The sequence below is a fragment of the Lepisma saccharinum genome, chromosome 12, assembly GCF_977018435.1.
Source record: "Lepisma saccharinum chromosome 12, izLepSacc3.1, whole genome shotgun sequence".
NCBI lineage: Eukaryota > Metazoa > Arthropoda > Insecta > Zygentoma > Lepismatidae > Lepisma > Lepisma saccharinum.
The window spans coordinates 50477542-50500776 of record NC_139240.1 but is presented as its reverse complement, the minus strand read 5'-3'; the positions used below and the strand labels follow the sequence as shown (position 1 = coordinate 50500776).

The following is a 23235-nucleotide window of genomic DNA, read 5'->3' as shown; positions in this document are numbered from 1 at the left end:
GTATTAGGAGGGGCAACTGCTCCCCCTTGCCCTCCGTGCGCACGCCTATGCTGGCGGGGTTTCTAGATAGAAATATTTTAACGTCTTACACAAGACATTGACAAGATTATTGTTTTCTTTCCCGTTTTCCATTACAACATCGCGACTTCCTTGCGGTTAACAAACTGCTCTATACGTCACAAGAATTTAGAACTTATCAGGCACTATTTTTTCCTTTCTTATCTGTTTGTTCGCTAAATGACACTCAAATACTTCCCGGATAAGAATGACTTCCGGGAGGGACCTGTCCCGTTTCTTCGAAATCAACAGTAAAGGCACCCACACTGGCGTCATACGATAATTCCACTTCATTGAAACAATGTGACATGTGAAGACAGTACGGGAATTAAGCTTTTTGCTTTGGGTGCAGGGATGGTCGCTCAGTGTCGTGTTTGTGATTTCCTTTCCGGGGGCAGGTTTCTTTAGGTATGCAAATTTTTACATGTTACCAGTTGGTAAACTCTGCTATTGCCTTCCAGTTCTAAGTACCTATAAAAACGGCGCACGCTTTTAGAAGGAACATGAGTTCGACCAATACCCAGCCAGTGCTACTGCGTTGTTGCCAAACTAACTGCTAGCGCAAGGGAAGGACAGAAAATTCGCTATGTGTCCATTATTTTTGATAATGCATGCACGGTATATATGAGTACAGTGAAATAATATAGTGAATATTTCTACACAGGATTCACTGTAGCATATACGAGAAACCCATACCTGAAAGAAGCTTGAAGGTATTTATTTATTCATCACCGCTCTCGTCGTCTTCCTCGGTCTCCGCATGGACGTCCGCAGGATTTTTTCCAGGGAGGGGCAAGGAAGGTGTTTTCTTTTCAGGAGGGGGCAAACAAGGCACATTTTCCTCCATAATAGTGTTGTTACCTCAAAAACATTGCTTAAATTTGAATATCATATTCATGCAATAATTAACACATATTATTGTGGCTGTAATGAAATTATATGTGAAAAATATATAATTTTCGGTTGACTTTCATTTTCCAGGGGGGGGGGCACGCCCCCCCTCCCCTCCCGGACGCCCATGGGTCTCCGTGTCACTGATTTCACTCATTTCCGAATCACTCTCCTGGAGGTTAATGATCAGATTTTGCACCCTTGGTGCTTGTACTACTGGTGCTAGGTTTTGAGAGTGGCATTATTTAAAATAAAAAGAACACACGGAACACACACTATCGCACGAAAGGGCTGTATTTAATCTTTTCACAAACTGTTCTTTGTGGCGCACGGGTGAACGATGAGCGAATAATTTTACACCGGCCTTGCTACGAAAACGCTGAACTCAAACTGACCCAGGCTTTCAATGTTCGAGAACGCCCAGAACAATGAAGGGTCATTGTTTATATTGAGACGAATTTAACACACACAGTTTTCCCTAGACACAACTACTCAGCTGCGTCAACACGGTGGCAACGAAAAAAACAGGCGGAAGGAAATGAAAGGTGACGTTTCCCTTGTTTCTTCAAGGAACGATAACTCTGGCTGTAGGCGACGGAAATTCATGGGACTTGGACAGTCAGGTTCAAAATGTATTTCCCCATCTTATGATGAACTTTTATGAACTTCTTGCGCGCAACAAAAATACAGAACACTGCTTTTAACTTCCGCGCCGCAGTCTCCTAACTGTACAACGTTGAACTCCTGCCATTGGTTGATCGCCACACACACCCTCTGTGTGGCCCCACCCGATATCGCTTCTAAAAGCGTGCGTCGTATAGGACAGGGGCCTTCAACTCTTCTGACAGTGCGGGCAACATTGACAATTTCAATAACGCTCGGGGGCCACGAAGCTATACTGAGGTATTGAGAACTGTAAGATGCTGCCATCTACCGGTTTTTATGTTCAGTAGATAATTTTTCAAACGGGCACGGTGCTCAGCAAATGGATCTGTGGGGAATCTAGGACAATTGCCATGAAGACAAAATCACGGACAATTGCGATTGATTTTGACGGTGAAGGTCATTTTACAAATTAATGGCAGGACAATTACGACGATCAGGACCTAACCTAACCTAACCAAAGGCGCCACAGAACTAATAATGCTGTAAAAGGTTGGAACAACAAAGTCAATAGGTAGCTTGGAAGACTGCATCCAAAAATGCATGATGTTCTGGCCTGCCTCTAGAGGCAAGCAGAAGACACCAACATCAAGTAGTACATGTGGATGGAACTTAATGTAGAAGGTCAGAAAGGGAAGAAGCGTGACATTAAAATCGACGAGAGAGTTGGGAAGTGCATTCGCACATATGAGGAAACGGGTCACTTCAAAAGTTGTCTGTTAGCTTTAGCCCATGTTCAAAAACTTGATTTAACCAAATTCCCAACCGAAAATATCAATATTTTACATAATTCTCATAGTCACCCTTCAATTTGAGAGAAGATTTAAAATGTCATCGCAATTGTCCGCCATCGCAATTGTCCGACTACCCTCTATTGGCATCAGTTGATGTTCCTTGATGCACCTTCCTGCATCTTTTTGGATGATGCACTTAGACGTTTGGTCTGAGCTACAGAGTTTATGTAGCTCAGACGAAATGTTTAGAGCATGATCAAAAAATATGCAATCTGGTGCATCAAAACACATCAAGGTGCATGAAAATGCATCAACTGATGCATTGAAGTGCATCTCGACTGAAATAAATCCTCACTTGAATCAAATGACGCACTTTGGTGTTTCTTTCACGACATACAAAAATGCACCCAAATGCATCAAATGTGAATCTGATTCTTTGAAGAAGCCATAAAGCACACTTTAGTGCATCAATCCATGCATTCTGGTGCATCAATCGATATGATGCATTTAGTTCTCTGAGTGTGAAATGTAGGCTTATGGACCTACATTTGTTGTAACAAATTTTCAAAACGTTGCTGAGGAATGAATGGTCTTGTGCAATCTTATCGAAATCTATACTTAATTTAACTACGTATTAGGGATAAGGGGCAATTTAAAAATATTAGTACTGTTTTTATTAGTATTATAATTTGTGGTCTATGGCATCCCCCACGAAATTTTGATATCCCTCCCGGAGGAAAGTGGCTGGATTGAACACTGCTCGGTATCTAACTTGCAAGGACGTATTTAGGGGGGTCCGGACCCCCCGAAAGATTTATCAAGTACTAAAATTAAATAATGAAAAAGATATTCATTTAGCCTTGGTTGTATAACTTCCTCTGAACTTATTGGAAGACAAGGATTATATTTGGATCATACGGCTTTGATGACATTACAAAGAAGATTTATGTACGCTACTACTCAAAATAATATGCATAAAATTTAATCAGAAACTTACTTTTCTCCAACTACATGTAACATCATTTTTCTTATTCGATAAATATTCAATTATTCATCTATTTTACATTAATTTTGTTGCCAGCGCACTTGTTTTTATGTAAATTATTCCGATCTTAACTACAGGTAAGCTACGTAATGAATATGCACTCTTATATCTCTATTCTTATACAGTCTTTTTACCGAATGGTGTAATAATACTATTAATTTATGTATTGTAATTAGTATTCATTTGATTTATATTTATTTTAATATAAACATTATTATTATTATTATTATTATTATTATTATTATTATTCCTGAGACACTTGGTTCGGACCCCCCCCCCCGAAACATATTTTTCAATATGTGCCTGCTAACTTGGTATAGCAATGGCAAGGTATGCCAGAGACCTGCACTCGAGTCCTGGTCGAGCCTGCAATTTTGGCTCAAATTTCTACGCAGATGGTGGTTACTTAGCACATGAACATCGTATCCTAGAGAAAACGAGAAGCTTGCGGACAAATAACAGTCACTGCAGGGATAGGCATGTCCTGAAGGAAAGAATCCTGCAGAAGCTGGTATGCCGCAACTTTCGAACAGGTTCGTGCTGTCCTGACACTCCAGAGGTCAGCATCGAAAGAAGAAGAAAAAGGCTCATTAGCATGTACATAGCTTCCAGAGAGAACAGGTGACACTGCGATAGTCGTGTAAGTACTCCTTTCCTCAGAGGCACGGTTGACAGGGGGGGGGGGATAGTAAGTACCGGGAGGTCAAAGGTTTATGGACCAATTTTGCTCTCCCTGATTACAGGAATGCCTCAAGGTTAATGTCACGGCTTTACTGTGTTCTTTAGCGTACTCGACCCTCAATTTATAGATGCTTCAGTGGCTGGGTGGAAAGTCTGTGGACTGATGTTGCATTTAAATCATTTTCACGGTAAAGTAAAAGCTGCTGTGGGGATGGGAATGCGCAATTTACTATGGACATGGGCGAAATTTGTGTGTCTTCGTAAGAAACATTTGAAAGGAGAAAGAAGAAGCCAGAGCCGGCCCTAGGGAGGGGCAACTGGGGCACTCGCCCGAGGCCCAGCGCCAGAATTGTTTGTGTATGACGGTTGGTTACTATGGGACGCTGGTGCTTCTAATTAAGCTGCTAACCTGATTTATCCTGACTTCATGAATTGCTGACAGAGTTAACAATATCAAAAATTTATTAGATTATTTTCTAAACAAAGTACAATCAAAATCATTGATTGATTGATTTGATTTATTTTACTTCACCTATTGTGCAACTTTTGGCTAATTTGCGAAGATCTGGATGAGTGATGATATGATGAAATTGATGAATGGACGCTCACAAACATCCATGCCCAGGACAGGATTCGAACCCGGGATCCCTGGCGTCATAGCGCGATGTGCTATATTTCAGTCAAAAGCAGATAATGTGCACTAGACGTTTCATTGTAGAAAGAAATCACTAAGAGAAAATATTATTTATTATGAAGTGAATTCACAACGTCAAAATTCAATGAAAAATAAACAAAAGAAAATTATGTTAGAGATTGTTATTGGATATGATTAAAAACAGCCACTTACCCACTTTGATAGGTAAAATAATAGTTTGATATTGAAAACATCCAGTTTTGTAATTAAAATAAAATGAAAGTAGCAGAGCAACGTAGTGTATAATGAGCAGCTTCAGTTTTCATCTTAACTGGCCTTAGGAGTTTCTCATTAAATAAATATTTATTTTCTTAATTGCTAATTTCCAAATTTACCTAGATTAGGTAGGGGTCGAATAAATATAAAGGTTAAGAAAAACGAAAAAAAGGGTCATGAAAATGCACTAATTTTTGATTTGTTACTTTGTTAGACACCCTGTAGCAATGAAAGCAAGGGATATATTGAGATGTGCTTCTGGAGCTCCTACATTCTTACTTCGTTTAGTACTTGTTTATGCGTGCCTATTAATTGACTTCAGGACGACACTTGGATTTTGCGCCGCCCATGTGTGTGTGTGTGTCTCTTGTAAATATGTTGCCTGACTACCACAAGCAAGGATTGATAAGAGAATTGAAAAATCACTTGTTTCCAAGTTTGAGGAGAGTCATATTATTAAATTTCAATAATAGTTCTCGAAAGAACTTCCAAAGATTGCTATAGCCGACGATATTTCACGTCGTCTTAGCGGGGTATTGGTAAAAGTTTTCAAATAGCAATAATCGCACCTCGGTTAATCCTCATTGGTTACGATATCGCCACTGCGCAAAGCTAACTTTTCCCAACCCATACTTCGCTTAATGACTGCAATTACTCAAAGAACATACTGTGAGCTCTTCATTCACATACAAAATTAGGAATTATTTTATGATAATTTTTAAAATAACTTGACATTTCTTTAAATAGCATATATATATCTAAATAATTGATAATAAATATTTTGCATTTACTTTAATCGTTAAGAGTGAATATAAATTAAATGAATATCGTAATGCAACTGCCATCTGTTGAGGAAAAAATAAATTATTTGGTATCCGTCGTTTAATTTGAATATTCGCTAAGAATGTGGAAATTGAACCTTACGCTTTCCGAAATATGTTCTTACATTTGCACGGTACCTAGGAGCAAGGGCGTGCTAGCACCAAGGGCGCCCCCTCCCTGAGAAATCAAGAAAGTCTTCATGTAATTCAAATGGCGAAAATCTAACGTGAAAACATTGACGTGGGAGGAAACACCAGGAAACAAATACAGGTTCCTTTGAGAATGAGATAATAGCATTAGTAATTTTTATTAATAATGAGCCGACCTCTGTGACGGAATATTTAGCACAGCGCCTACGACGCCAGGGGTCCCGGGTTCGAATGTCGACCTGGGCATGGCGTTCTTTGTTAGTGTCCCTTCATCATTTCCATCATATCATCACTCATCCTCATCTTATTCAAAAGTGGCAGAAAGCGAAGTAAAATAAACGAAAACAATAAATCAATAAACAAGCAAGGGCGCGGGATTCAGTGGCGTGCCCAGGATTTCCGAAAAGGGGAGGTCACGCATACTTTATTTTATAGTAAGCCTTCATTTTCCCACAATTTCCTGTCTGTGACGTTCTTTATTAGGGATACTGGGCTAAATGATGGGGTTATGACCCTCATGAACCCACCCTTGGGTACGCTACTGGCGGGATTAGATGTTGAAAATTCGAAGACAGCATTTCTTGGTCAAGCTGTACATACACGCTGGATTCATTGATTTATTTTACTTCGCTTTTTGTGCCACTTTTGGCTAATTGGCCAAGATGGGGATGAGTGATGGAATGATGAAATTGATGAATGGACACTCCAGGAGCGTATATTCTAGGCTATCTGCGAAGCCTGAAGTCTAGAGAATAAAATTCAGGAGAAAAATCGATCAGAAATTGTCAATTTTATTATTCATTTAGTGAGATGATGATGCTGAATCTGGAGTTGGCAATCTGATTTCTTATGAGTTGTTAACCTGATTTCCTATGGGTTGACAACCTAATTTCCTATGGGTTGGCAACCTGATTTCCTATGGGTTGGCAACCTGATTTCTTATGGGTTGGCAACCTTATTTCTTATGAGTTGATTCCTGATTTCTTATAAGTTGGCAACATGATTTCTTATGAGTTGGCAACCTGATTTCTTATGAGTTGGCAAATTTATTTCTAATGAGTTGGCAACCTGATCACGTGACATGGTGAGATAGCCCAGATCTTGGACACCACAAATATCCATGCCCAGGCTGGGATTCGAACCCAGGACCCCTGTCGTCGTAGCGTGCTGTGTAAACATTCCGGCACGGAAGTTGGCGCACAAGCTGGAGAAATGACATTCTTGAGAAGCATACACAGTGACAAACAGCAAGAGAAAAAAACCCAGATAAATGGGAAGATAAAGAAAACAAAACTTGTTTTTGTGGTTGTCACTTTGGCGGGATGGTTCCAGGTTGCCTTAAGATACCTTAACGGTTGAGTGCATTTGTAAGGAAGGCTCATACGTCCGTCGAAATTCTTAAAAGCATCGTCAGTAAAAGTACAAGGCGGAATATTTGTAGGACAATCGTGATATAGCAAGCCGAGAGAGAGAAAGAGATTTTGGGGAAGATATCTGGCCCTGCCCCACTTCCATCTACTTCTTCACTTTATCCTCTTTCCCCTTCCAGTCCATCTCAACACCCTCAGAAAAATTAAGAAAGGAAAGTACTTTCCTCCGCTACTCTCTTTCTTCGTAAAGGCCAAACTCTTGCACTGCACCTCCGGCACGTTCTGATATAAATCAGTGCTGCATCAATGCCTAGATGGACGGGGGGCGTGACGAGGCCTGTTTATGTCTCACGAAAATTGGTGGAAAAGAGAGTTTTTCCCTCCCGAAGCGAAGAGTAACGTGCATCGTATTGCATTTAATAAGCCCGCCCGACACTCGGAGATGTCATTCTAGGAAATGAAACGAACCCATTGAGCCTAAGGGCGAATAAGTGTCCTACAAGATGGGAACGTTCATGTGTATGTTAAGGAAATTTCCCTTACTGAAGGGAAATTTATGTAAAATTAAGGTCAAAAGGGGAAAAAAGAGAGGTTTTAATGAAAAATTTCAATGTGACATATATGCTTCAAGCTATTTCAAAGTGAAACATTTTTTTTCTTCTTTAGCTATGAATTTTTTTTCCCATCGAAAAACACAGTATACTTTATATTTGGCGTTGAAATAATTTATCCAAATTTTAAAATTATAGCATGACAACTGGTATGAGCCTAATGGTAACTGTTGGCCTGATCTTTCTTATACAGGGTGTACCAAAAGTCCCATTGCCCCCCTTTGAATTGTAGACAAACCTGCAAAATGTTATTTTAACAGCATGCGTATGATGAGAGTGTTGGTATACCATTAAATCAGACCAATGACCACCATTTACTCCAGAGGATCTGTGTGCACACCTCCACTTTCATGCCACAGTATTATTCGCCTCCAGGTGCGATGTAAAATCCTCCGTAACATGGCTGGCGTGAGGAAAGCAAACGCACTGCGAACAGCTTCTTGAAGTTCCCCAGTTATCTGATAACGTACGATTATGGGCGACTTTCTGTTTGATGTGTCCCCATAGCGCATTATCACAAGATGTCAGATTTGGACTTTGGGGTGGCCATTTTGGAGGTGCTGGTAAATTTGGCGATCCTCGTCCAATCCATTTGTCTCTGAACACATCATTGAGGTATTCTCTTAAAATGGCCACCTGAAATCCAGATCTGACATCTTATGTTACGGAGGATTTCACATCCCACCTGGAGGCGAATAATACTGTGCTATGAAACTGGCGGTGTGCACACAGATCCTCTGGAGTAATTGGTGGTCATTGGTCTGATTTAATGGTATACCATCCTCTCATCATACGCATGCTGTGAAAATAACATTTTGCAGGTTTGTCTACAATTCAAAGGGGGGTAATGGAACTTTTGGTACACCCTGTATAATTTGTATATTTTCTCTGTGATATCAAAGTTCATTTTCCCTTACCTTCATTCATCCAATTACTCCAAGTTTTTTTCTGTAAATTGATGCTCTGTGGTTAACATAATAATAATAATAACAACAACAACAGCGGGTGAGAGAAAGTTTTATGAACGCAAATTTAAATTTTTCTAAAATAGAAAAGGGGAAACAATTGACGGAAAAGGTACATTTCGCACCTGGAACTTTCCTCTTATATTATGGCAACACTGACTAGATAATTCCGTTAGTAAAATTACTTTCACACAACAACTTCCAGAGTTTTGTACATAGGGAAGAATTTTGGATATCATGAAACAGCACAGTTTCCTAATAATTCTGTGAATGTTATAATGACAATGGTTCTTTATTAACATGTATGTTAATTGAACATTATCCATTCTCTGGTGCTTCTATTACCTAACAACAGAACACCTATTCCCTCGTCTTCATGTTAACAATTTTCTTGTTGTTGGTGATGTGTACGTACACGCCACGTTCTGCCCCCCCCCCCAAAAAAAATCACGTAAAGGGGACATTTTATGTATATTTCCATTTATAAAGTATTGTTTATGCCAATCTTGCCCTCCAAAAAATTTACCTTGCCTCCCCAAAATGTACCTTACGTTGGCAACGCTGGTACACGCTACCATCCAACAGATGTGGCAACACTTGGCTTACAATCTAGAAACAAAACATTAAGGAGTTATCCTTTAAATTAGAGCGCTTGAGCTGCCATCTTTGAAACAATTCATTTAGAACAAGGCACGTATCTAAAAATATATTTCGGGGGGGTCTCAACCAAGTGTGACACAACAATAATAATAATAAAATTTAAATAATTGTAATTATATTAAGTTAATTAAAATAGTATTCATTAAAGTATTCAAATTAATTAGTATTATATTTTATGAAATGAACAGGTAAAAAGTCGGTATAATGATAGTGATATAACAGCACGTATTCTAGCTTAACTATAGTTGCGGTTAGCAAAATTTGTAAGAAAAAAGAAAACAACTGACGTGGTAAGGAAATTAATGTCAAATTAATATAGATTTGAATATTTATTGAATATCAAAACAAGATGTTAGATCCAGTTGACGAAAAGTAAAGTTCCTAATAATATTTTATGAACATTATTTAGTAATACATTTTGCATAAAACTTCCTTGAAACTGTCATTAAAGTTCTATGATCACAATATAATCCTTGCCTTCCAATAAGTTGAGCGGAAATAAATGACCCTCGATTGAACAACAAGTATAATTTTCATTATTTAATTTTTGTTATTTTATTATTTCATTGTCTTCATCATTTAATTTTAGTACTTATTAAGTCTTTCGGGGGATCCGAACCCCCCCCTAAAGACGTCCTTGCAGCAGAAGTAATTTTAAACCGGAAAACAGTAACAGAACTCAGTTTCACAACAAATTACTTACGTAGCCTACATTTTTTGTTCTAGGTTGGTGATAAAAGACGAGCAACAGTTGAAAATATCTACGTGATCCAGAAGAGAAATGGCCTAGAAAAGAAAGATGTTGCGCTTTGTAAGCGAATCTTTGGTTCTGGTTTGGTTGGAAAGAAAAAAATCAAGCTTGATATAGAACTTGGAATAAGAAGGGACAATTCATGAGTCCCTTTAATTGAAATTAGGGGCAATTGAGGTTAAGCGGGGAATGCGGGATATAAATTCACGGAAATAATCCTATCCCCTTTGTTTTCTTGGGGCATGTTCATATCTGGTTCTTTATGATTCCAGACAAGGCAAGAGGTTGATGTACGAATAGCTCCTAATTGCCATTGGTTGTTATTGCTTGCGTGCGTGTTTTAGTTCAACAAATATTCAGTGTAGTTCAGTGGCATGGTGTGACGTTCTCAAAACTGTAAGAGCCTCCCTGATGGCGCAGTGGTAGCGTCCTCGCGTTTTAGTAATCGTGGACATTTGTGTTACAAAATAATTTGGTTAATTTAGTAAATGTTACTAAATATTTTGTTTATATTTACAAAAAAGTTTTTTTTTTTCAAATCAAACAAACTGACTTGTTTCTTTGTAGCTGCACATTCCATCAGTCACCACTCTAAAAAATATGCAACTCAGTTGCCACCTAAAATTGTGTAACACCTTAATTGGTGCAGCACAACACTGTTAAAGGCCTCCATACTTGGTGTGGTGTGGCAGCAAATGGTATAATAGGACACCAAAAATCGTGTTAAACAACAAAGATGATGATAAAATTTGTACGGGACTCTTGAATGAACATGAATGGCTATCATGAAGAAATACTATACAAAGTGAACGAGAAAATTCACATCTGGAGTTACAGTCTTGTCAAAAGTTTGTCGGCAATCGCTTCAACTAAAGGGGAAAGTGAAACTTATACGATAATCCCTTCTAGAATGTCTTCCCTCTTCTTGTATAGAATGTGGAAGAGCTTGATTTCAAGTCACCAGAGTAGAAGAAAGTGAAGCGAAAGACTTTCAACCATACACCAAGTAGGCTATCAGATTCAGCACCAAGGCTCTCTCACCGAAAAACTCGCTTTTGGTCCATCTGTAGGTCATCCAATCTGCTGCTTCTTTCACCTGGTTCAATTTCATCTCGGATGAAAAAAATATAATATTTCACGCTTGAATGTTCCTGGACAAATGTGCCACCGGTATCTTATTATACCTCTCCCCATTACGTTTTATGTTCCATTCTATGTTGTTTTTTTTCCACATGAAAAGGAATACGAACGGGAAGGAATGGGTTGGTCACAAAACATGCATTCGCTATTCAACTCCACTTTACTTGGCCTCCCCGATGATGTAGTGGTAACGTCGTCGCCTTCTAATCAAAGGGTTTCAGGTTCGATACTTGTGGAGTCACATAGTGGTTCGTATCCGACATTAAACTGTACACACAAAACCCAAGACGTGTCAATCGTCACATACAGTATATGTTGAATCCAATAACACATTAGTGTGTATAAACTGCAAATGATGCACTGTTTGGTGTGTCAAAATACACACAGATGTGCATAAAGAGGAACTTTTATGAGATTCTGTTCCGTGGGATGCACTAAAAATGTTTCAATTGAGAAGATCAGGCAAGATCATTTCAAAGATAGCAAAATTACACTTTTAATGCGCCAACTGACACAGCTAAATGTGTAATTTTGTTATCTTTGAAATGATCTTGTCTAATCTTCCCCTTTGATGCATTCTTAGTGCATCACACAGAACATCAGCTGATAAAAGTTGCCTTTTATTTGACACACGAAACAGTGCATCAATTAACACGTTTTGAGTTTTGTGCGTAGTCCTGATTAGCCTTCTGTGCATAAAGTGTACTTAAAACTCACTTCACTTTATTTGCTGAAATGTAATATGGTGCTCCTATGCTCAATAATTTTCTGATTTGCCTGACACCCGGCATTAAAGATAAGAAATACGGTTCAGCTGCTTTGCCCCCTTCATGGTTATTTTGGGTGCCGCAAAATGAGAAATTATTAAAAAATATAAATTGGATTCATTGTAGTATAGCATGAACACTATTAATCTGAGAGCAAAAAATGGTAATAAACAGAAATGAAAGAGATTTTATTTCTGAAGAATCATTGAATCATTGAATTACAGAACAGAAGTTACAGTGATTTTCATGGAGGTCCGAAGAAAAGCTGAACTCACAGCACACAACTAATTGGAAATGGCCGCCAGTTACAAAAGATAGCTTGAAGTGTCTTCCCGTTTTGCTACATCCCTCTTTCACCTAATATTTTGAAGACATTGAATTTTCCCTCCCGCTGGGAACTTTCAAGTGTAAACAAACAGAAAGCTCATTAAAAAGTTATATGGTGAACGACCATTCGTTGAAATTATTTTCGCTTCATCCCTTGAATTTCCTAGCGGAGGGAAAATATCTTCCCTTCAAAATATTCGACGAATGGGGATTCGGAAAAACGGGAATTTCCTTTTTGCCGAAATGTTTGTCTGGAGCATTCGACGAAACGGGAGTAAATTTAAAAAAATCAATGCCGGTTTTGACCACCTGAGGGATATAAAAATAAGTGGTTAAATTATTAATATTTTAAAAAATTCAAAATTTGTTGAATTGGTGTGGAATGAACATACTGGTATTTATCCTTGTATTGTGTAGTGTATGTACACAGATAAACATACTATAATACGTTTATCTGTGATATGTATTAGTGACAATAATACAGCGGTTTGGTACGAGGACATGTCAGAGGGCTTAAACACGACAGAACTCCTTAAATACGAAACTCGTTAGCTGTATATAAAATACTTTGTAGTTAACCTGAGCCAAGACTTATACACGAATCACTCAGCCTAATGTAACATGAAGCAAAAATGTTAAACCTAGTGCAAATATCATGAATCACTCAAATAGAGAGAACTGAACATTTAGTTGTATTGTATTCGCATTTATGACTTCGTTTTGTGCATCGGAAAAAAATCCTCCTGCGGAAAACACTCGTAAATGCTCTCACAAACATCAGGAGGGCTTCGCCGTGCATGACAAGCAGCCTATGAGAGTCACCTTCGGAATTCAGAGATTACCATGGGAACAATAGGAAATGATGCTTTACGTAACGGCGAAGGGAGCTTGCTGCACAAACAACTTTAATGTTCCTGTTCTGGCGTTCTTATGACCTTCTCAGCACACTCATACATAGCCTAGATAGGTTTTGTAAAAGTTAGTGTTCAATTTTGTGTTGGGTATACAGTCATTTTTTGAGTCTTTTGAAACAAATATCGTATTTTGGTTCTGGGAATGAATGTCCCTTTGATAACTAATATGTTATCTCAGTAATTACGAACAATTCTGTAATATTTGAAGGTTAACTCTAAGGAAGCTTTCAGACCTACACACAGAACCCAAAACGTGTCAATTGACACAATAACACATTAATCTCAACGTCAAATGATGCACTTTTTGGTGCGTCAAAATACACCCAGCAATGCATGAACGGGCTCTTAAAAATGCATCAGTTGGGAAGATCAGACAAGATTATTTCAAAGATAACAAAGTTACACATTTAACTGTGTCAATTGATGCATTAAAAGTGTAATTTCGATATCTTTGAAATTATATTGTCTGAAAGATTTTATTTAATGAAAAAACCCTACCAAAAGGCCAGTTAAGATAAATCTGAAGGTGTATTTAACAAGAGAATTAGACTTGCTTTATGTATTGAAGCATCCTGGACCAGGGGTGCCCATCCCCCCATCCCCAAGGCCGAGGACGTATAGCCCCAAAATCGTTCATCAAAATACCCGCCCCACCCCCACACACAAATATAGTTTGGATAAATATGTAGTGATTGATTTTTGTTTGTCGATAATTTGATTTCATTTTTTTTAAAATTAAATTTTCGAATTTTGTAAGTTTTAGACAACGAAAGCTGACACTATGTTACAATTATCCAGTCAGTTGTAGCACAGGAACACATACAGCTACAAGAGAAACAAATCGTGCCTATCGTCCAACACTAAAACTGAAATCCGCATGTCGAAAGTTCCGACTCCAAGTAGACTCCGAACTACCACAAAGAAACACAGGACAGTTTACCACTGGCCGAGATGCCAACAATTCGAATCGTTTCATTGCAGTTGAAATTAAAGAAAACTAAAAAGAAAAAACACAGCTCACTTTCATGTGTGCTAACATAAAACGTGCAAAGCTGCTGAGGCTCACTGCCACTGAGAGTGTACTGAATACTGAATCAACCTTATTCTTAATAGTTTGTCTGCTTGACTAACCTTGTATTAATGCAAACAGCACGCCCCCTCCCCATCCCCTTTTCAAACCGACTCTAAAGGCATGAGAGGTGGTGTTTCATTTCAACCCAATTGCCGCGATCAACCACAGGTAGGAAGAAAAACTAACAAACGAAACGATCCCCCCATTTTTGTAGCTAAACTATAAAATTTTGTCATGAATCCCCCCCCCCCCCGCCGATACTCTGGCGTCTGGATTCACAGCCAGTATAATCTTATGTGAGGCTCATGTTGTCGTCCTGCGATTGTCCCTTCATCTTCATCCATCTTATCTTACCACCATTCACCCTTATCTTCGCGATTAGCCAAGGGGTAGGAAAGTGAAGTAAAATAAACCGCATCAATCTGTCCAAATTTTGAGGCGGGAAGCAATGCACCCTCCGGTTAGCTCCTTTGATCCATCACGAAAGCATTTCCTGTTATCGCAGACGAACTCGCAACCCGGACGAAAGGCGATCTTTCCAAGCGGTTGCCAAACCGCAGACTGCTATACCCCAGCACAAACAGAACCATCTGGTGTGGGAAGGCAACACACTCGAATAGTAAGGAACTATCAATTAATACACATATCGATATTTAGGTTCAATCCTCGAAAAGGGAATAGAAGCAATAATGTTAAAAATGTTGCGTTGGATGAAAATTCTTGTGCAATTACTAAATATATATTGCATTAGGCAGAGGCGGCGATTGGTTTCCAATACTATGGGGGCATGGTGCAAAACGTGGGGGGGGGGGGGGGATCAATGGCAGTTTACTTTCCCTTGGTACCCCAACGGCGAAAGAAACAGTAGGCGAATTGTCCACCACCGTTTTCATTCAGTCTGAATTACACAAAGTGATGATAATGAATTGAAATAAAGACGTCAATAAGCAAAGAACAATGCCTGCTTCGAACTAACATAGTTTCATTCATTAAAACAACGCAGGATGTAAAATAAAAAAGGAATGAAAATAGCGGGGAACAATTTGCCTACCGTTATCTTTGCCGTCGACTGTGCATAAGGTTTAGCATAGTGCATGTGCAAAGTGGCAAAAAGTGAGGGGCAACTGCCCCCCCCCCCCCAATTGCCGCCACTGGCATTGGGTCATTTTCCGGTTTTCGTCAGGTGCAAGCAGAGCAAACACTTTTAATTCTTTCTTTGTCAAACCCTTGAGTAGCTCCAAAATATTAATTTTGACTATATAAGCGCAACTATTTGTTTTAAATAGAGATACAAGCCAGAATAACACAAGATGAAACGAAAGAAGTTTCAAAAAATAAAAATAGATGGCAGCACAAGGTGAAAGAATGCAAATAAATCGTTGGAGGATAAGTATCGATTTAGTGAAAGTGAAGCTAAAATAGAAAGATGTAGACAAAATGAAAGCGATGTATGAAAAGTAGATAATAGATAAGAAAGAAAAATGTAAGTGGTTTTCATCATTCAACAAGTTCAAGCCTATAGTCAATTGTTCGGCCCGCCATAGAAGTACTCAACAAAGTAGATAAAAATAGACCAGCCAACCAGAAACTTCTCCATTGCAAACCACGCCCCCAATCTCTATTTCAATGTGCACATGTGAAATACGCAGTCCGGTACCGGGTCGCGGCCCGGCGGTCGAGAAACACTGTGTTAGACCCCACGTCCTGAAATGAAGTACAAACGTCACTGTTCCACGGTGTAGGTTCCCACCATCTAAACGTTTTCAATCTCCTTCCAACCTGTTATTTCGCCTCGTTAGTACCATCACTTGCGGTTCGCTCCAGACCGCGCACACACACACACAAGAAAAGGGGAGCGGCGCCCCACAAAACCACAAGGTCATCCCATTTTCCTCCCTTGCACTATTCCGAAGAATCTGTTAGCTTTCACCACGCCCATTCGGGAACGGGTGATTCCCGGTCACCTTCTCCACAGCATACTTTGTTTTCGACGGAGCCGGGTTCAAGAGATGGGCACAATTACCCTACTTTCTCCGTACCAGGGGAGGTCTTCATATATATTCTTGAACGTGCTGCACGTTTCGGTTTACAATGTTGCCCTGAAAGGTGCATAACCATTGCTGATATACTTGTTCTAGGCACGGTGAGAACTCGTGTACCAGATCTAGAATGACTGCTAGTAAGGGTCCCACAGGATTTTTTTCTCAGGGGGGCAGTCACAGAAACTACTTTTCTTATATTATTATTAATAACAATAATAATGCTATTATTACTGCTATTATTGTTTTTATTTTTGTTATTATTGTTATTATTAAATAATACAATAATCCGTGGCGCGACAGCCCTTGAAGGGCCTTGGTCTATCTCCCGACTGCCAGTCTCCCTCCACAATCCCACCTAGAGGTGTGGAGTGGAGTTCTTCAACCGGTAATGGCGTGACGTGGGGTCAGCACGTCGAACCCCCAGCCGTTATAGGAGATACTCACTCGTAGCTCCCCAATTTCCTCACGATGGTGGGCTACCACCGGCCCTATACACAGGCCGAAAATTCCCGGAGACTGAACCCGGGAACGAACCCATGCCGTCCCGCAGCCGCCTTAGACCGCACGGCCACGGAGGAGGACTATTATTATTATTATTATTATCATTACATTACTATTATTACTACTACATTTTTTAAAAATTATATACATTTGTAATTTCCGTGTTCTATATAAACTGTATACTTAACATTAATTCATGTAGGACAAAAAGCTGTTTTTTATAGTTAGATAATTCAGTGTAAAATAGACGGTAAGCTTAAGTGTAACCCTATTTCAAATAATAATAATAATAAAAATAGTTGCTGTAACTTAAGTCACAGAAAACAATACCTTTTGTTATAAAATACCTCTACAACTTCACCTTTCGAATTACATTAACTCTTTCCAGAAATCTCACGGGGGGCAATGCTCCCCTTGGCCCCCCTGCGGGCGCCCATGACTGCTAGTTATTTCTCTCGGAAGGAATAAAACAGGGAGTTGCATCTGCTGTTGCAAAAACTAATATTTTTAGCGTTCCCCGGGGATTTAAGTAATATTTTCAGTAAGAATGTTTTAAAGGACTTGTGAATGAGAAACATATCCTGTTCTCGATCCCGCCTCAAGCCTCAAGCCTTGATATGTCGCTTGGAAACGAACCAATCAACATCATCGTTTCACACCGTAGCGGAAGCCACACAAGCCTGCGTTCGTCAGAGCGACACAGACAAAGAGGCAGAAAGAAATTATAGAGAAAGAGAAAAAAGAACGGAAAGACACAAGGAAAAATGAAGTAAGACCTCGAAAGTAAGAATGAGAGATTGAAAAAGAACGGAAATAGGACATTTCTTGAAAAGGAAAGAGATGGAGAAAGAAAGAGACAGAAGTAAATAAAGAAAGAAGAGATCGTGACAAGAAACGAAAAAGGAAGAGAAAATAAATGGATAGAATGGAAAGCAAGAAAGGAAGAAAGAGAGACAAGCGAAAAGGAGAAATTTGAGAAAGGGAGAGATAGAAAATTAGGAGAGGAAGAGATAGAGTCAAAGAAGAAAATACAGAGAATGAAAGAAAAGAGAAAAAGAAATGGAAAGATATGGACACAAGGAAATATAAACAAAGAAAGATCTCGGAAGTAAGAAGAAGAGATTAAAGAAGAACGAAAGAACGAGAATTGAGAAAGAAAGTAGGTCTAAATTAAAAGAGAAAATATATAGAAACAGATGAACGAAACCGAAAGAAAGAGAAATAAACAAGGAATGAAGGGAACAGCCAGCGACGGGCAGAAGGGAGAAAGAAATAGGAAAACAGGGGAAGCAAGTAGATTAATGTTAGTTATAAAGAGAAAGAGGGGCCCGAGAATGAAATGGATAAAGGAAAAGGGCGAAAATGACAGAAAATGACCGTGTCACAATATTTGGTCCATCCTTCAGCCTATCCCAACAACATTCTCTGGAAATGCAACTGAAACCAGGATACCCCCTCGCCGTATCGACGGAGACAGGCACTTTGAAATCGGTGGGTCCTAGTGATGCACAAATTTTGTGATTACGGAACCACATAAACATGTACACTGCTAGATATTACCGTCTACCTTAAAACTTAACAGTCTACCCGTTAATTTATCTACAAAATGAAGGGATGCAACCATTTCTTTATTGGCGGAAATTGATGGTTTTAGACCATCATTTCTTCAGTTCATTTTTCATTGTGGTTCCAAAGTTTCCGTTAATTGCATAACCTAAGTTTTTGGAACGATTCTTAACTTTTACATGTACTGTTACAAAACGAATTACCCGAGGTTTACTGTACTGTAAGAACATAGGAATCAAGAAGATGTGGCGTCTTACTTGATTCTTATTTTCTTACTGTATTTAAGGACTGAAGTACGCATCATTGTGCGTACTGTGTATGAGAACATAACTTTAGTTCGCAACGTCATCCATAGCTATTTCATTTCCCACACTACCTTCAATTAGCCATCATAATTGTACTGTTGTATTACGTCATGCGGTGAATGAAACACTAGTGGCTACTGAAGTGTGGTGGTTTTCAGAATTAGATGGTTAAGCGTAGGCTTACCATACGTCCGGGATTAGCCCGGACAGTCCTGGTTTTTTAGTGCTGTCCAGGATTGCAAAATGTCCGGGGTTTTGAGAATCTGAACATGAAAATAGCTACCGGTATTGAATATTCACGACCAGAATTTATGACCGGCAAGGATCGATCTATTATAAGGATCGATTCTTTTCATTCTTCGAGAAATCGACTTCCGAACGGTTCAGTTTCCGTACTTCCGTGACCGTCTTGGTTGTCTTGCAAGCGTGTGAAGTAACTCGTCTACACGTTTTTGATAATTATAACTATTTACAAGGGCTTTGCATTTGGCAATGGGCAAATGAAAGTGTGTATTTAACGTTAACCTGCAGCACGAATACAAATTATTGAAACTGTGTAACGACAGTGTGCAATGGACAATACTCTGTAATGGAGTACTTTCTCTTGCGCATAAAGGAAGAGGTGATATTGAAGACCACGTGAAACATGTTAAACATAGGAGTGGTATTAATGCTACTGCTTCAGCATTATTTAGAAAATAATGTTAATATTTTTTCTTGTACAATTTATAGTTTAATGTTCCAATAAAATGTTAAGGCTTTTAAGTAATTTCAATTTATTTTTGTAAAAAAAAAATCAGAAGTAACGAGTTGATCGCGAATATGTCCTGGGTTGGACCCAAAAAAATATGGTAAGTCTAGTTAAGCGGTCATTATGCAAAATCTCTGCTGGAACAAATGATAGCAGAAATCGGATATTGAAAGTAAATAAAATGGAAAATTTACGGAAGTTTTCGGGGCCGCCCAAATGTGAAAACAGTAGAACTGAACTAAGAATCAGGGCGTTCTTCAACACTTTGTCCAATACATTTTTGTCAACACAGTTGAGTGATTGATTTGGTTTGTTTTACTTCGCTTTTGTGCCACTTTTGGCTAATTGCGAAGATGTGGATGAGTAATGAAACTGATGGAAGAGCCAGTGGCGACTGGTGACTTTATCGGAGTGTAGGAAGAATTTATGGTAAACCGAGGAAGGCTTGAAAAATGCGTTCAATGACAATCACACGTATCGCTTGTACTATCCTTTGCATTTAGAATGTTAGCTGCAGGCCTATGCTCAAGATAGGGCAAGGGGCCCTTGCTCCTCACTTTGAACTATGAAATATTTAAATGTGAACCTATGAAAACCGACGAAAATATCATTAACGATATTTCAGATTTTTCAAGAATTTCGATTTTCTTCTCCCTCCCTGTCGTCGAGTGGATTCACGATAACAGAAAGTTCTGCTTAAACTTCGAAATTATGCTCAATGTTTCTAAATTGTGCTACAATTTATTATTAATTACTTTTTTTCGGATAATTGTAATTCTGCATCTACTTTTCTAGACTTTTGAACTTGCGTTACTTTCGTATGTAATAGTATAAATTTTACCCCAAAATTGTTTAAAATTGTGCAACAAACAACATGGGTTCAACATAGAACTTTAAAAGGTTTGAGAAAATTGTTTACCTCCAAATTTCCACCGATTTCCTACCACAAAATCTCCTGACAAACTAAATCGGGCAGAATGAAGAAAATATAGAAGATGGATCGTGGCATGTTTGTTAAAAAGCTTGCCCCTGGATCGGCATACTCCCTTTCGCTTGAAACATGTCCGCTGGTGAAGTAGAAATAAGATTTGGACATAATATTATTTCTATTTCATGAAAACATATTCCATTGAATTCGATTTTTCCTCTCCCAGAGACTGGCGTTTGCAGATTTTACCATTATGTCAAAAGCAGGATGCTAAATGCAAACAATTTTCGAACTGTGATTGATTTAGTACCATTTTGCTGGGATTGGCAACGCTGATTGAGGAACCACTTGCTGGTTCCTCAGTCCTCGCCGATCTTCGCAACCTCGACGCCCCTCCCTTCACTGCCCCTTTCCACCCCTCACCCATTTGTCTGTAGGATGACCTCCGTGGTTCCTCAGCGAGCGACAGAAAGCCTGTGACCATCGTCTTTCGGCTGCTGCTGGTGCGTGCGAAAGCAGTCAACTCTTGACATTAGCTAATCTAGTCAATTGTACGTACATTGCGCTCATAATTTTATAAAGCATTAAACTCCTAAAAAGTAGAGAACTCGAAATGAATACAAATGAACTGTACACTTCATTCCTCACTTCCTACATGGAGGAATCGCCCCTGGAAAGAGCACTCAGAAAGAACGCGCACGACTAGGCCGGGATTCGAACCTCGGACCCCTGACTCCCCCACGGTGGTCGATATATGGCAAATGGCAATGCGACACAACGAAGGGGAAGCGAGAGAAGAAAGTAAATAATTTTCCACCATGTCTCTTTCTATTTCTCCCTCTTTCTTTCTTTCTATCTTCGTTTTTCCCTCTTTCGCGCATACACATTCTCTCTCTCTACTATTTCTTTCTTTCTAGTTTTCCCCACACACAAACACACATTCTCTTTCTATTTGTTTCTTCGTTTTTCCTCTCTCTCATACACACATTCTCTCTCTTTCTCTTTTCTTTCTTCCTGCTTTCTTTCTCTCTTGCATTTCTTCCTTTCTCTCGCTCTCTGTTTCATCTCTCTCTCTCTCTCTCTGTCTCTCTCTCTCTCTCTCTCTCTCGCTCACTCATTACTTTCCTGTAATGGTTTGGAATGGGTCTTCCTTACCGCACAACCCTAAAGCAACCTTGCGTTCTGACGTCACCAGAGTCTGATTTTATTTTTAGGCTAAATGCCCAAGTAGTTAGGTTAGGCTAGCTAGGTTTAGTTCTTTTAGCATAAATAATAAATTTTCAGTGTATTTATGCTAATAGAACCAAACCTACACGCCTAACCAACAACGTAGGCATTCCTCGTCTGACGTCACAGCGCAAGGTTACTCATAGTGTTGTGCGAAATGGAAACCCGTTTGGAATAAGTAAATAAACTTATACATGCACGAGCTGAGATTGAAGTTCGCTTTTACACACGATTACACGAAAGAGAAAAAGTCCGATGGTTTCAGATATTGCACTGTACACTTCCCTCCTCGCCAGGAAGTTCAGCATCCTCAATAAGGAAGGCAAAGCAATGAATCACCTTTCAACACGTCACTGAAATTCTTCCGCTTTTTTACTCAGCTCGTGTGAAATAGTTCAAATACATACACACGACACGAATTCTTTATTAGTAATTAACGTTTCCTTATAATGCTTGCCATCAAAATCTTGTAGAGATAAGTAGAACGCACGCATGGTATCAATACAAAGCTGTTTGAATCAGAACACATACAACGGCCGCTAGAACATGCACAGCTCTTCTTGGAGAAATGGTGATGATGAAAGATGAAATAGATGAACACACGCACAATGAAACACCTATACCCTTGCAGCAGTGGCGTATACTGACTCCAAGATCTGGGCTATCTCACAATGTCACGTGGCCCTAGGCTATGAATAGAAATACATTTACCAACTCCTAAGAAATCAGGTTGCGAACTCATAAGAAATCAGGTTGCGAACTCATAAGAAATCAGGTTGCCAACTCATAAGAAATCAGGTTGCCAGCTCATAAGAAATCAGGTTGTACTCATAAGAAATCAGGTTGCCAACTCATAAGAAATCAGGTTGCCAACTCATAAGAAATCAGGTTGCAAACTCCAGAATCAGCAGCATCATCTCACTGATATGAATAATATTATTTAAGTTTCTGATCGATTTTTCTCCTGTATTTTATTCTCTAGACTTCAGGCTTCGTTAGCCTAGCTAGCCTCTGGTATACGCTCCTGCCTTGGAGAGACTTGTTTAGAGCTGTAAGGAGGGCAGGGGTTCGGAAAAGTCTTTGGTGGCACTTGTCAAACCTTCAGTCCCTTTTGTACAGTCACCGACAATAAAAACGAGACGAGACACCTAGATTCTGTAATACTTGCTTTTCTGCAAGGTGTTATGTGTGTTGCATCACTCAACGGAGCAAATTTTGAATGGCAACTTCTACCAACGTGGAGTTTGGCAACACAACTCCTTCCAGGGAAGTGACTATTTCAGGATGTAAGTGTCCCACTTTTATTGCTGGTGACTATACACACATACCAGGGTGCGAAAATATATATTATGTTATACACAGTTTATTGTTACTAAATATACAGAG

The 23235-nt window shown here is 39.2% G+C and overlaps 1 protein-coding gene and 1 non-coding gene across 2 annotated transcripts in view; both read right to left on the bottom strand.

The window, feature by feature from the left end:
* Window positions 1–23235, bottom strand: part of LOC145996058 (uncharacterized) — a 502345-nt gene that overhangs the window by 390918 nt on the left and 88192 nt on the right. The window lies entirely within an intron of this gene.
* Window positions 5455–5595, bottom strand: LOC145996625 (U4 spliceosomal RNA). Its single transcript, XR_014442813.1, has one exon. It is a non-coding gene; the product is annotated as a U4 spliceosomal RNA (small nuclear RNA).